Here is a 16,128-nt window from a genome sequence, read left to right as displayed (position 1 = left end):
CACCATAAAGTCATGATGAATACTTACACATACTGGGTACTACTACAGCCACTGTACAAATATTATTTGTTCTGAAGTTTACTGACAAAAATTAGCCTAATTGGGAAACAAACTCTCTGTAATAATTGAAGACACAATGGATTATATCAATGTTGAAGCAGTTATAAAGAGGGCAAGACAGTGACTATACTTCATTAGGAGTTTGAAGAGATTTGGTATGTCAACAAATACACTCAAAAACTTCTATAGATGTACCGTGGAGAGCATTCTGACAGGCTGCATTACTGTCTGGTATGGAGGGGCTATTTCACAGGACCGAAAGAAGCTGCAGAGTGTTGTAAGTTTAGTCGACTCCATCTTGGGTACTAGCCTACAAAGTACCCAGGACATCTTCAGGGAGCGGTGTCACAGAAAGGCAGCGTCCATTATTAAGGACCTCCAGCAGCCAGGGCATGCCCTTTTCTCACTGTTACCATCAGGAAGGAAGTACAGAAGCTTGCAAGCACACACACAGAGATTCAGGAACAGCTTCTTCCCCTCTGCCATCCGATTCCTAAATGGGCATTGAACCCGTGAACAGTACCTCACTTTTTAAATATATATTCCTTCTGTTTTTTGGATTATTTTTAATCTATTCAATATACATATACTCTAATTGATTGATTTATTTATTTATTATGATTACTTTTTTCTTCTTCTATATTATGAATTGTATTGAACTGCTGCTGCTAAGTTAACAAATTTGTGACACATGCCTGATTCTGATTCTGCTGTGTATCTTGAGCAGCGCGCGCGCACGCGCACACACACACACACACACACACACACACACACACACACACACACACACACACACACACACACACACACACACACACACACACACACACACACACACACACACACACACACACACACACACACACACACACACACACACACACACACACACCTCAACAAGTCAAACAGCATCCATGGAGGGAAATGAAAAGTCTGTGTTTTGGGCCAGGATCCTTCATCAGGAGCTAAGGAAGGTTCTCAACTTAAAATGTCTACTGTTTCTATTTAATGTCATAAACACAATAGGAAATAATACTTTTGCCATAAAAGGGATGAAGTTCTTTGAAAATCGTGTGAAACATTTAATAACTTTTTCTCAGAATATTTTGAAGATTGGATCCAACTACTGTCAAACTGTGATGTGTGCCTCAGCCCTGTCTCTGAAAATTGTTTTTTTTTTGTTTCCTTTTCCTTGTACTATATATTAAATATAATCATAAATTTAAAAATGAAATGTTAATAATAAAATATTAATTTGAATTGCCATTTATTCATAATGATGCTTCAGATTTTGCTACAGATATCCGCTATGCATTGTAGAATGCAAATGTGCTAGGTAAGATGCAGCAATGCATTATTGAGCAATTTGTCTAGTGACTTCAAACACATATTGATTACCCTGTGATGTGTGTTTGGTATTAAGAGTATAACTTCCATAAATTAATTAGATTTTTCCCTGTAATTGTATAAATTCATTAATTCATCCTGTATATACATTTATTGAAGGATCTACTTTATATTATTTTGTGTGTATTAATCATAAGAAGAACGTTGTTGTGTTTGGACAACAAGTCAAAATTTGTAACCTTGATTAAAAACTGCTGATGAGACTGATCTGAAAGAACTGACAGAAGAAATGATGGAATCTGTGGTTATGTCATTAAGTTTAAAGGCATGCACATTGTTTGACATCTTCTATTGTTTATAAGGTAAATAAAATAGAACTTAGTATCAGGTGTACCTATTACACCTGTTTGCCAGATAAACAATAAAGCAACAAAACTATTGTCTTAAAGGAATGATTAAACATATCAGAAGAAAACAAAATGTCAAATGAAAACTAGAAAGAAAACACTATAAATCAGTAAAATGAAAAAATATTTCATGATACTTTATAATTTTAGAATATCAGTTTCTAGTTTATCAGTTAATAAACATAATGTGATCTTTTTTAAGACGTAGGAAAAAAAACATTAGTAGATATAATAATAACATCAATAGAAGATAAAGACTAAATTCATAGAACACCAATTGTTAAGGAATGTTTTATGCTTTCATTATGCTAAGAAGAGAGCCATGATTGTCATTCCAATTTAAGGTATAAAATAGCATCAAATAATTGCTGCTGAAGTGTGGGTGGTGGATCACAGGTTGAGAAGTAGTTTTTTTTTTCTTTAACAATCACTATTCTCATTTACTCTTACCCAAAATCATTAAATTAGTAGAAATAGGTGGGAGATTTCAAGTCAGCTTTGATTCTGAGAAACGTAAACCCATGAAAACCAGCTAACTTCCTTATTTAGTGATCTTAAAAGTCATTGGAGAAAGAAGCTACTTTTCACCACAGATTGCAGCTGTTCAAGAAGGCAGCTCACCGCAAGATTCTCAAGGGCAATTAGGGAGATGGACAATAAATGCTAGCTTTGTTGGTGACACCCACAAGCCTTAAATGAATAAAAAATATCAAATACATCTATGCAAAGTTAAAGGACAATTGTCTAGCAAACAATGTGGTTTCTAGCTGACTTCAAATGTCAACATTAATTATCCAGGGCAACTGAATGTGAAATTATTTTCTCTCTTGGCTCATCTATTCATTTAATTTTAAAGAACTGTTTTCTTTTTTCATGTACTGTACATCTCAAAATTGGCCTATGAATTACAAATACTGTAGAAATAAAGATGAAGTAAAGTTTACTAGAGTATCTAAACCAAATCAAGTGATGCTTAAGCACAGATAAATGCACTGAACAGAGCTGTATTACGACAGAGTATACCGTAGTATGACAAAGCAAAACAAACATAGATGTACTCATTAAACACACCAACTGTATTCAGTAATACCAAGATTTCTGCTCATGATTTCCCAATTATTCAGTTTAAACAATTACTATTATTTTCTTTCTGATTATACCATGTAACTACTACTTGCCAAAATTTTCACGTATATATCATCACAAATAATATTTCTATGATAAGCAGGAAGTACATTTATGCTGTTTAATTACTACAATTAGAATCAGAATCAAGTTTAATATCATTGGCGTATGGCGTGAAATTTGTTGTTTTTTGCGGCAGCAGTACAATACAATACATAATAATAGAAAAATTTTAAATATAGTATGTACAACAACACACACAAAATGCTGGTGGAACACAGCAGGCCAGGCAGCATCTATAGGAGAAGCACTGTCGACGTTTCGGGCCGAGACCCTTCGTCAGGACTAACTGAAAGGAAAGGTAGTAAGAGATTTGAAAGTAGTGGGGGGAGGGGGAAATGCAAAATGATAGGAGAAGACCGGAGGGGGTGGGATGAAGCTAAGAGCTGGAAAGGTGATTGACGAAAGTGATACAGAGCTGGAGAAGGGAAAGGATCATGGGATGGGAGGCCTCGGGAGAAAGAAAGGCGGGGGGAAGCACCAGAGGGAGATGGAGAACAGGCAAACAACTAAACTCCCCTTCTTACCCCATCCCTGACATATTTAGTTGTTTGCCTGTTCTCCATCTCCCTCTGGTGCTTCCCCCCACCTTTCTTTCTCCCGAGGCCTCCCGTCCCATGATCCTTTCCCTTCTCCAGCTCTGTATCACTTTTGTCAATCACCTTTCCAGCTCTCAGCTTCATCCCACCCCCTCCGATCTTCTCCTATCATTTCGCATTTCCCCCTCCCCCACTACTTTCAAATCTCTTACTATCTTTCCTTTCAGTTAGTCCTGACGAAGGGTCTCAGCCCGAAACGTCGACAGTGCTTCTCCTTATAGATGCTGCCTGGCCTGCTGTGTTCCACCAGCATTTTGTGTATGTTGTTGTTTGAATTTCCAGCATCTGCAGATTTCCTCGTGTTTACTCTTTAAATATAGTATGTATATAGTTAAATAAGTAGTGCAAGAATAGAAATAAAAAAGTAATGAGGTAGTGTTCATGGATTCAATGTCCATTCAGAAATCTAATGGCAGAGGGGAAGACGCTGTTCCTGAGTCACTGACTCAGGCTTCTGCTCCTCCTTCCTGATGGTGGCTGTGAAAAGACAGCTTGACCTGGACGATGGATGCTGCCTTTTTTGAGGCATTGCTCCTTGAAGATATCCTGGATGCTGGCTTGGCTAGCGCTCATGGTGGAACTGACTAAGTTTACAACTCTCTGCAGCGATTTTGCTCCTGTGCAGTAGCCACACCCTATACCAGATGGTGAAGCAGCCAATTACAATGCTCTCCATGGTATGTCTGCAGAAATCTGTGAGTGTCTTTGGTGACACACCAGAAACCCTCAATCAGGAGCACTGTGGTGCCTTGTTTTTAGTTGCATCGATATGTTGGGTCTGGGTTAGATCCTCAGAGATAATGACACCCAGAAACTTGAAATTGCTCACTCTCTCCACTCTCTATGAGGAGAAACAATTTTGAAGGAACTATTCCTTTCAAGTAATTTACTATTAATTCCACTAAATTTCTAATAGGTAATCAGGATTTGCTGCAACTAAAAATCATGCTGATGTTGTTTTACTCTGCCAACACTAATGAGAATACTTATCAAGTTTGCCATTATCACTCAGTTTCTGAGCCCTAGAGGATACAATTTTGCCTTATGTAAGTGGCTGTATTTTTATTCCATTTTCTATATTAGACAGAAATTTCCATTGCATTCTTTGCCTGCACAAAGTTAAAATACGTATACAGAAAATAAAATGCACTAGTTTTCTTCAGCCGGATTTTGTCTACGTTATAATGTTAGAAGCCATTTCTGTGCCCAGAAACACAGAGATCAGTTATTACAAAGTTGGCTTTCTGCCTTTTCACCTGCATGGATATTTTCAGATTCCTGAAGTCTTAAATGGCATCTGTAACATAAGCAACAAGTGCAGTATTAATTGGTACCACTTTAAGTGGTTTCTTACGGTTGTCATAGGATATCAACCTTAAGAGGGTTCTTAAGTCTGTTATTCCTTAAGGATAAACTTCTGTTACCTAGTAAATGCTACTAATGGCGTACTTCTCAAATTGCCTCTGACAACTAAGTCCAGATCCTGGCCTACACGGGTAGCTTAGTTACTAAGTCTGGTAGAACTGTTTGTACTGACAGGAGAAGAGTCAAAGGCAGGTTATTCAGGCCTTAAAACCAGCCTCTTTGGGCCTAGGAGAAGGAAAACTCTGATTTCAAACCTCTGCTGTCATGCGGCTGTACCCACTCATGGGGAATGTTTCAGGAGTAAACCCCAAGGAAAATTCCGGAGCTGGTGTCCCTATGGCAATCCTACATTGAGTTCAACACTGTCTGCCTGTGGTGAACTACATATACCTGTCTGGACTGCTCCTGTGGCTCCTCCCACAGACCCATGCTGACTGCTCCTGTGGCTCCTCCCACAGACCCATGCTGACTGCTCCTGTGGCTCCTCCCACAGACCCCCTGCTGACTGCTCCTGTGGCTCCTCCCACAGACCCATGCTGACTGCTCCTGTGGCTCCTCCCACAGACCCATGCTGACTGCTCCTGTGGCTCCTCCCACAGACCCCTGTATAAAAGTGATTGAGGCCTGAGCCCGGCCTCATTCTCCAGGACGTAGTGTTGTTCATTCTTCCAGTCAATAAAAGCCGATATCTCGCTCCTTACGTCTCAGAGTGAGTTATTGATGGTGCATCACTGCCAACTCCTGAGATGCCACTGGTGCCAGATCACTGTTCCTATGGGTTTATCAGCTGCATGGATAAGGAGAGCCTGCTACATGGGCAAAAACATGCTGTCCATATTGTACTGCCCCGGCTTGCATGTCGACTGATGGCATACAGCTAGCATGCAACATCCGTGGTTGACCATGACTAACGGAGGCCTCATACCACTCTAAGAATCGAATCAGACGTTAAGGAGACTGACACAAAAATAAATCAACGTGACTGCATCCTCACCAACCTACCTGCGGCAGCTCTTGATGAGAGGTGACAACCTCAAATTCAGCGGCCAGCCCAGTGAAGCTGCAACATGGGGTCACATGTTTGCTAAACAGCAATAATGTCTAACACAGGAGATTCTGCAGATGCTGGAAATCCAGAGCAACACACGCAAAATGCTGGAGGAACTCGGCAGGTCGGGCAGTGTCTATGGAAATGGGAAAAAAAAAATTAGTCAACGTTTTGGCCCGAGACCCCCCATCAGGACTAATCATCAATAATATCTGATGTTCAAAGCTTTCCTGTATCCTGATCTGATTGATGACTTTACAGTGAATCAGTCAGAGGAAGACTGTTGTGCCAACCATGTAACCTACTCTAGAAACTGCCAAGAGTTTCCCTATGCATAGCCCTTTATTTTTCTAAGCTCCACATACCTATCTAAGAGGCTCTGAAAAGTCTCTATTGTATGCAGTTCCACCACTGCCACCAACAGTGCATTCCATGCACCCACCCTTGCATCTCCATGGTACCTACTTCCAAGCTCCTTAAAACTATGCCCTCTCGTGTTAGCCATTTCAGCCCTGGGAAAAAACCCTCTGGCTATCCACACAATCAATGCCCTCATCATCTTATACACCTCTATCAGGTCACCTCTCACCTTCCATCACTCCAGGGAGAAAAGGCCGAGTGCACTCAACCTATTCTCCATAAGGTACACCCTCCAATCCAGGCAACATCCTTGTAAATCTCCTCTGCATTCTCTTTAGAGTATCCACATTTGCTCTCCTCCTCCTAGATGAGCACCATATGCTCAAAGAGTAGTTTTAAGGCCTGAATAACGTGCCTTAGACCCTTCTCCTGTGTGGTGAACTACATATACCTGTCTGGATTGCTCCTGTGGCTCCTCCCACAGACCCCTGCTGACTGCTCCTGTGGCTCCTCCCACAGACCCCCTGCTGACTGCTCCTGTGGCTCCTCCCACAGACCCCTGCTGACTGCTCCTGTGACTCCTCCCACAGACCCCTGCTGACTCCTCCTGTGGCTCCTCCCACAGACCCCCTGCTGACTGCTCCTCTGGCTCCTCCCACTGACCCCTGCTGACTGCTCCTGTGGCTCCTCCCACAGACCCCTGCTGACTCCTCCTGTGGCTCCTCCCACTGACCCCTGCTGACTGCTCCTGTGACTCCTCCCACAGACCCCTGCTGACTGCTCCTGTGGCTCCTCCCACAGACCCCTGCTGACTGCTCCTGTGGCTCCTCCCACAGACCCCCGCTGACTGCTCCTGTGGCTCCTCCCACAGACCCCCCGCTGACTGCTCCTGTGGCTCCTCCCACAGACCCCTGCTGACAGCTCCTGTGGCTCCTCCCACTGACCCCTGCTGACAGCTCCTGTGGCTCCTCCCACCGACCCCTGCTGACTGCTCCTGTGACTCCTCCCACAGACCCCCTGCTGACTGCTCCTGTGGCTCCTCCCACAGACCCCTGCTGACTGCTCCTGTGGCTCCTCCCACAGACCCCTGTATAAAGGCGATTGAGGCCTGATGCCCGGCCTCATTCTCCAGGATGTAGTGTTGTTCATTCTTCCAGTCAATAAAAGCCGATATCTCGCTTCTTACGTCTCAGAGTGAGTTATTGATGGTGCATCATCCTGTCAGCAGAAACAGTACTAGCAGGCTTAGCAACTAAGCTACATGTAAAGGCCAGGAACTGGACTTGGTTGTCAGAGGCAATTTGAGAAGTACGCCACTGGGAGATTTACTAGGTAACAGGAGTGTATCCTTAAGGAATGACAAACTTAAGAACCCTCTTAATAAATAAATAAGCAATAAAATTGAGAACATCAGATGAAGAGTCCTTAAAAGTGAATCCATTGGTTGTGGAAACATTTCAGTGAAGTTGTATAAAGAGTAGAAGAGAGGAGAGAGTGGATATTGGCCAATTGGAAGATGACGCAATTGGGGGACAAAGAAAGGCAGATGAACTAAAGAAGTGTTTTGCATCACTCTTCACTGTGGAAGTCAAGAGTAGTAAATTGGAAATTTGAGAGTGGCATGGAGCAGAAATGAGTGTAGTTGCTCTTACTAAAGAGAAGATGCTTGGGAAGCTGAAAGGTCTGAAGGTAGGTAAGTCACCTGGACCAGATAGTCTACAGCCCAGGGCTATGAAAGAGGTGGCTGAAGAGATTGTGGAGACATTACTAATGATCTTTTAAGAATCACTAGATTCTGGTATTTTCCAGAAGACTGGAGAATTGCAAATATAAGTCCACTCTTAAAGAAGGGAATGAGGCAGAAAAAAGGAAATTATAGGCCAGTTACCAACACAAGAAAATCTGCAGATGCTGGAAATCCAAGCAACACACTGAATGCTGGAGGAGCTCAGCAGGCCAGGCAAACTTGGGAGAATGGGCAACGGAATGGCACAGTGTCAGGAAGTGCATGGTCATGCACTTTAGTAGAAGGAATAAAGACATAAATTATTCTCTAAATGGGAAGAAAATTCAAAAATTAAAGGAGCAAAGGGACGTGTGTTCTTGTGCAGGATTCCCTGAGGGGAAGCTTGCAAATTGAGTCAGTGGTGAGGAAGGCAAATGCAATGTTAGCATTGATTTCAAAGGACTAGAATATAAAAGCAAGGATGTAATGCTGAGTCTTTATACTCTAAGACATTGGTCAGACTGCACTTGGAGTATTGTGCACAGTTTCAAGACACTTGTGTGAGAAAAGACGTGCTAGCACTGGAGAGGATCCAGAGGGAGTTCATGAGAATGATTTCAAAAATGAAAGGGCCATTGTATGAGTAGCCTTCGATGGCTCTGGGCATGTACTCACAGGATTTTGAAGAATGAGGAATGATCTCACTTAAAACTATTGAACAGTAAAAGGCTTAGATAGAGTGGATGTGGAGACAATGTTTCCTATAGCGGGGGAGTCTTGGACCAGAAGGCACAGCTTCAGAATAGAGGGACATCCAGTTAGAACACAAATGAGGAGGAATTTCTTTAGCTGGAACATAATGAATCTTTGGAATTCATTTTGCCACATATGCTTAAATTGGAGATTGATAGGCTTTTGATTAGTCAGAGTGTCAGAAGTTAGGTAGATGGCAGGGGAATGGGTTAAGATGGATAATAAATCTGCCATGAAGGAAGAATCAATGGGCTGAATGGCCTAATTCTGCTCTTACGTTTTATGATCCACAATTCTCAGTTATGTCCCATTGTCTAGATGTTTACAAAAGCATGATAAATTCTAGCTGGTTAATTACTGCTGAATAAGTCCATCCTCCGTTGAGGAAACAAGAGAAAATCTGCAGATGCTGGAAATCCAAGCAACACACACAAAATGCTGGAGGAACACAGCGGGCCAGGCAGCATCTATGGAAAAGAGTGTAGTCTACATTTCGGGTCAAAACTCTTTGGCAGGACTGGAGAAAAGAAGCTGAGGAGTAGATTTAAAAGGTGGTGGGGAGGGGAGAGAGAAACACAAGGTGATAGGTGAAACCTGGAGGGGGAGGGATGAAGTAAAGAGCTGGGAAGTTGATTGGTGATAGAGACAAAAGATCATGGAAGAAAAGTGGGGGAGGAGCACCAGAGGGCAGTCATAGGTGGGCAAGGAGATAAGGTGAGAGAGGGAAAAGGGGATGGGAAATGATGAAGGAGGACTTCATGAAGAACAAAAGCAAGGCATGTGGCGACCCACTTTCTGCGCAGGCGAACCAGCTCACAAATAGCCAGCGCGCAGAAGGAGACTTTGGTAATGCACCTCTGACGTCATTTCCGCCCGGAGAGGACGGGCGCTAGGGATTAAGTGCCAGCGCCGCGAAGTTTGAATAAACTAGTCTCGAAAAGACTTACCGACTGCGTGTCGTTATTTCAGCCCTGTGTGTAGCACATCGCTACATTGGTGACCCCGACAGTCCAAGCGAGATTTGGACCAAAGATGACCAACGCTTCATCTGTTCACACAGTTTCACTAAAACTGCCGACTTTCTGGATGCTGCGACCACACGTGTGGTTTAGCCAAGCAGAAGCCCAGTTCCAGATTCGGCAGATATCCTCTGATTCCATGCGTTACTATCACGTGGTGAGCACCCTTGACCAGGAGACGGCCGCCCAGGTTGTGGATTTCATACAGTCACCCCCGGAAGAAGGCAAATATGAAGCATTCAAAGTGCTGCTCATTGGGACCTTTGGCCTCTCACGGCATGAGCGGGGTGCCCGCCTGCTTCACCTGGGCGGTTTGGGAGGCAGACTGCCATCAGCATTGATGAATGAGATGCTGTCCCTGGCTGACGGACACAAGCCCTGCCTCATGTTCGAGCAAGCGTTCCTAGAGCGACTGCCCGAAGACGTACATCTGCTGCTGGCCGACGCGGATTTCAGCGACCCCCGGAAGGCGGCGGCCCAGGCAGACGTGCTGTGGAAAGCCAAGAGTGAGAGCGTGGCATCTGTCAGTCAGATTACCAGGCCACGCGCCCAACAGCGGATCAGACCAGGCCCGGCAGGGGGTCACACACAACACAGAGGCAGGAGTGAGGAGGCCAGTGAACAGTGGTGTTTCTACCACCAGCGGTGGGGCACAAAAGCCCGCCGTTGTCGCCTGCCCTGTAAGGGCCAGGGCCAGGGCCAGCTGCCGCTAATGACTATGGCAGCTGGCCACCAGGACAGCCTCTTGTACGTCTGGGACAAACAGTTGGGATGCCGCTTCTTGGTTGACACCGGAGCGGAGATCAGCGTTTTGCCCCCGACGGGGTACGACATCCGCAACCGGAAGCCAGGACCCACCCTGAGGGCCGCAAACGGCAGCACAATACGGACCTACGGCACCTGCACAATACAGCTGCAGTTCGGCGCCAACCGGTGTTACGTACCCCGTAACTGGGTCACTTACCAGCAAAGATAGAGAGGTCCGTTGAAGTCTGATGGTACTATTTTTAAAAGTCTTTATTTATAAAGGGGCACAAAAATAAGGTTAATACAAACATTCAGATAATATACGTCGTCAATACTCAATCTAAAAGCGCGGGTATAGTAATAATCATCAATAAGAAATAGCTCTATCGTTTGTCTAGGGGGTAATATATTGTCCATTGGAAATATAAAAGTCACTCAGTTCCTGCAGGCTTCTGGTTTTTGGGGACCGCTGGGTTTTCACTTGTTGGAGAGAGAGAGATTTGTGAGAAAAGAAACTTGCCTGGGTCTTTTGATGAGGCCAATCCGTTGAGTCGGGGGAGTTGGTTCCCTGTTGTTAGTTCAAGAAAATCGTTTCTGTGGTACCCGCTACCGGCTCCCAGGCAAGGGAACTGAACGCACGTGGCTTCCTTCAAATGGCTGCCCATTATTACGGGATCGCTAGCGTGTCTTCTGGTGCGTCTGAGGGGGCTGTTCCTACAGACCCTCTTTTATCCTGACTTGCAGGGTTGAAGATGTCAATCAGGTTGGTGGATGATGCAATCTCTCCCCGTCACCCAGCCCACTTTGCCCTGAAGGCTGTCACGTAGTATAGGATCGCAATCCACAAAGGTGTCTCCAAGTAACAATGGATATGTCCCGGGATGTTACATCGCCGGGGACGTGGCATCTTGCACGTCCCTCTCTCATTTCCTGGGTCCACTGACTCACCCTCCCTTTAGTGCTCTTGCAATTCTCACAAGGGAGGGGGCTGCGGTCATAACACTGGTTCACGTGGGACTTCACACTGGCCGCAGTGGCCCAACCACTCCTGGGGGCAGGCTTCTTGTGAGCGCACAGCCTGCTGGTCGACTTGCAAGGGAAAAGACTGGTACATGCCGAGACTTTCCAGACGTTCTCCCTGGGTGAAGCCAAGTTGCCAGCCCCACACCTGGACTCCATCACGCTGTTGGACAACAAATTCACCAGAATCCTGGTGGACTTTCCATCGATTCTGGCACCACAGTTCACGGCAGCCATGCCCTGACACGGGGTTCAGCACCACATCACGACCAAGGGACCACCCCTCCACGCCCGCGCACGAAGGCTCCCCCTGGAAAAGCTCTGCCTGGCGAAGGAGGAGTTCAAGAGGATGGAGGAATTGGGGATCGTACGGAGGTCTGACAGCCCATGGGCCTCCCCCCTGCACATGGTGCCCAAAGCAGCCGGGGGTTGGAGACCATGCGGCGACTACCGCAGACTGAACGAGGCTACAACTCCAGACCGCTACCCCATGCTGCACATACAGGACTTTGCAGCAAACCTGCATGGGGCAAGAATATTTTCCAAAGTAGACCTCGTCCGGGGTTACCATCAAATCCCGGTGCACCTGGAAGACATCCCCAAAACAGCACTTATCACCCCGTTCGGCCTGTTCGAGTTCCTCCGAATGCTGCTCGGCCTGAAAAATGCCGCACAGACGTTCCAGCGGCTAATGGATGCAGTGGGACATGACCTGGACTTTGCATTCATCTATTTGGATGACATCCTTATAGTCAGCAGTAGTTGCCAGGAGCATCTGTCCCACCTCCACCAGCTCTACTCCCGCCTGAGTGATTTCGGCCTCACGATCAACCTGGCCAAATGCCAGTTTGGTTTCGATACCATCGACTTCCTGGGCCACAGGATTACCAAAGACGGGGCAACACCTCTGCCCTCCAAGGTAGACGCGATCCGCCACTTTGCCCGGCCAAACATGGTCAAAAGCCTGCAGGAGTTCGTTGGTATGGTGAACTTCTACCACCGTTTCCTCCCCTCAGCAGCCTGTATCATGCGCCCTTTGTACACCCTGATGTCGGGTAAAGGCAAGGACATTACTTGGGACGAGGAGGCCGCGGCCGCTTTCGTTAAAGCCAAGGAAGCCTTGGCAGATGCCGCGATGCTGGTGCACCCCAGAATGGACATTCCGACCACACTCACGGTGGATGTATCCGACACAGCAGTCGGTGGGGTGCTGGAGCAGCTCATCAAGTGGTGCTGGCAACCCCTGGCGTTCTTCAGCAAGCACCTACGACCACCCGAACTCAAGTACAGTGCTTTCGACCGGGAGCTGTTGGCACTATATCTGGCAATCCGGCATTTCAGTTACTTCTTAGAAGGCAGACCGTTCACCACGTTCACGGACCACAAACCGTTGACCTTCGTGTTAACGAAAGTGTCCGATCCCTGGTCGGCTCGCCAGCAGCAACATCTGTCCTACATCTCCGAGTACACGATGGACATCCAGCATGTCTCAGGAAAGGACAACATTGTGGCGGACGCACTCTCCAGACCAGCTGTCCAGGCCCTGTCCCTGGGGGTGGACTATGCAGAACTGGCAGAGGTGCAGCAGGCAGACGACGAGATGCCCAACTACAGGACTGCAGTCTTGGGTTTGCAGCTGCAGGACTTTCTTGTAGGCCCAGGTGAGAGGACCCTCCTGTGCGACGTGGCTACCGGCCAACCTCGCCCTATCGTCCCGGCAGCCTGGAGGCGGCGAGTTTTCAACTCCATACTCGGTTTGGCGCACCCATCTATCAGGACAAAGGTCCGGCTGGTCTCCAGCAAGTTTGCGTGGCACGGACTTCGCAAGCAGGTCAGTGAATGGGCCAGAACGTGCGCGCAGTGCCAAACAGCCAAGGTGCAGCGGCACACTAAAGCCCTGCTGCAGCAGTTCGAACCCACCCACCGGAGGTTCGACCACATTCATGTGGATATCGTGGGCCCCCTACCAGTGTCCCGAGGAGCACGGTACCTCCTAACTATGGTAGACCGGTTCACAAGGCGGCCAGAGGCGGTCCTGCTCACCAACACATCTGCCGATTCCTGCGCCCGAGCACTGATTGCAACCTGGGTAGCACGCTTCGGGGTACCGGCCCGCATTACCTCCGACAGAGGCGCCCAGTTCACCTCCAGCCTGTGGTCAGCTGTGGCCAGCCTGTTGGGAACGCAGCTGCACCAGACTACTGCCTACCACCCACAGTCGAACGGACTAGTGGAACGCTTCCACTGTCACTTGAAGTCGGCTCTCATGGCCCGCCTGAGAGGACCTAACTGGGTGGACGAGCTTCCCTGGGTCCTGCTTGGAATTCGCACAGCGCCCAAAGAGGATCTGCATGCCTCGTCGGCCGAGTTGGTGTACGGCGCACCCCTGGCTGTCCCAGGAGAGTTCATACCAGCCCCAAGGGGGCAAGAGGAAGAACCCGCAGCAGTCCTGGACAGACTACGCAAGAGGCTCGGCAGTCTGGCCCCCGTACTTGACTTCACAGCACGGACAGACCTCCACCCATGTACCCAAAGACCTGCAGAACTTTAAGTTTGTGTTTGTATGAAGGGGCGGACACTGGGCACCGCTACAGCGGCTGTTTGAGGGACCGTTCAAGGTGATCAACAACAACGGGTCCACGTATGTTCTGGACATTGGGGGGAAAGAGAAGGTTTTCACGGTGGACCGACTCAAACCAGCCCATGTGGACTTGGCGCAGCCGGTCGAGGTTCAGGCACCGCGACGCAGAGGCAGACCTCCCAGACAGAGACTGATCTAGACTGTGGACATTGGGGGGTGTATCGCCGGTTCTGGGGGGGGGGGGTTATGTGGCGACCCACTTTCTGCGCAGGTGAACCGGCTCACAAATAGCCAGCACGCAGGGGGAGACTTTGGTAATGCACCTCTGATGTCATTTCCGCCCGGAGAGGGCGGGCGCTAGGGATTAAATGCCAGCGCCACGAAGTTTGAATAAACTAGTCTCGAAACGACTTACCGACTGCATGTCGTTATTTCAGCGCTGTGTGTAGCACATCACTACAGGCAATTAAATTCAAGAAGGAATTAGATAAACAACTGATACAAAGGCTGCAGTTTTTTGGGAAAGAACAAGAGAATGGAACTGTTTTTTTTCAATACAGTGTCGGCAGAGATTCAAAGGGTCAAATGGCTTTCCGTTGAGCAGTAAGAACTGAATGGTTCAGCAACTCCCTGTCATTGGTCAGTTATTGCAGAAGCTCCAATTTTCATCTGATTTGCCCCAAGTGAAAAGAGAAGAAATGAGCTGCCTCTCAACCATTTAATACCATTCATTAATCAGCACAAAATAGTTCAAAGAATGCTGGTGAGATTAATGCTCATTCACAACTATAATTCAAATGAAGTTGTCCAGTCACTTGAAATTAATGCTGAACAGATCCTTTCAGAGTACCAGCCAGCAGTGTAGCGGCATTCGCACCAGACTTGGAGGCGAGAGGTCAGGGTTCGAATCCGGCCGGGTCCTTGCACGCTTTCTATCCCTGCTGGATTGAGCATTCAGCTAGCAACTTGGCCTCGTAAAATACAGACAAAAGTTGCTGTCCAACATGCCACAAGGCGTGGAGAGGAACGACAATCTCTGAAATAAAAACAAAAAAAAAACTGCTATAAATACCCATCAAAACAGGTAACATCTATGGAAAGAGTAATAAAATATTAATTCTAATATTAGCTTTGAAATATTCATTCTATTTTTCATTCCACTGATTCTGCTTCATCTATTGAGTATTTCCAGCCACAAATATCTTAATTTGATCTCAAATGCATCTTGTGTAGTTTTCCTATCTTTCTAAATCAAATATCCCCAAAATGTGGTTTGCAGACATAAGAAATACAAGGAGGATTCCCTTGAGCCCCTTGAGAAAGGCATAACAAATCATCTTTGTCTTGAAATGTTAACTATTTCTCTTTCTACACATACTGCCAGACCTATTGAACTATTTCAGTAGTATTGCTTTGTTTCTGATTTCTAGCACCTGATGAAGGGTTTCAGCCCAAAACATTGACTATTTATTTCCCTCCATAGCTGCCGTCTGATCTGCTGAGGTCCTCCAACCTTTAGTGTGTTTTGCTCCTGTCTGCAAGCATCAGTTTCATTTCTCATCATTTCTACCACTGCAAAGCCGGATAAAAGTGGCACCTGTGAGTTTGTGGTATCCAGAGTGCATCAGCATGGTAGGGAAGCCTTCTCGAGGTTAAATCCTCTCTTGAGTTTATTTAGTCATGGAGCGATTAATAAACCTAGTGAGAAAGACCTCTTGACTGACACTGCCTCACTGATGGCCTGTTGGATGACATCTAAGTTGACTTCTTCTTGTGGCCGCTATTCTCATTGTCCTCTTATCAATGATTCTCTTTACTGCATGTAGATGGACATCCTCAAATGAAGCTAATTCTGTGGAAATTCCTCACAGTCATCACTGGGACAGTAAGTAGTAAGGCAGATGGAAACCT

Source organism: Hemitrygon akajei, chromosome 5, assembly GCF_048418815.1.
Source record: "Hemitrygon akajei chromosome 5, sHemAka1.3, whole genome shotgun sequence".
Classification (NCBI taxonomy): Eukaryota; Metazoa; Chordata; class Chondrichthyes; order Myliobatiformes; family Dasyatidae; genus Hemitrygon; species Hemitrygon akajei.
The sequence above is the reverse complement of the archived record's forward strand: the minus strand, read 5'-3'. Positions refer to the sequence as shown.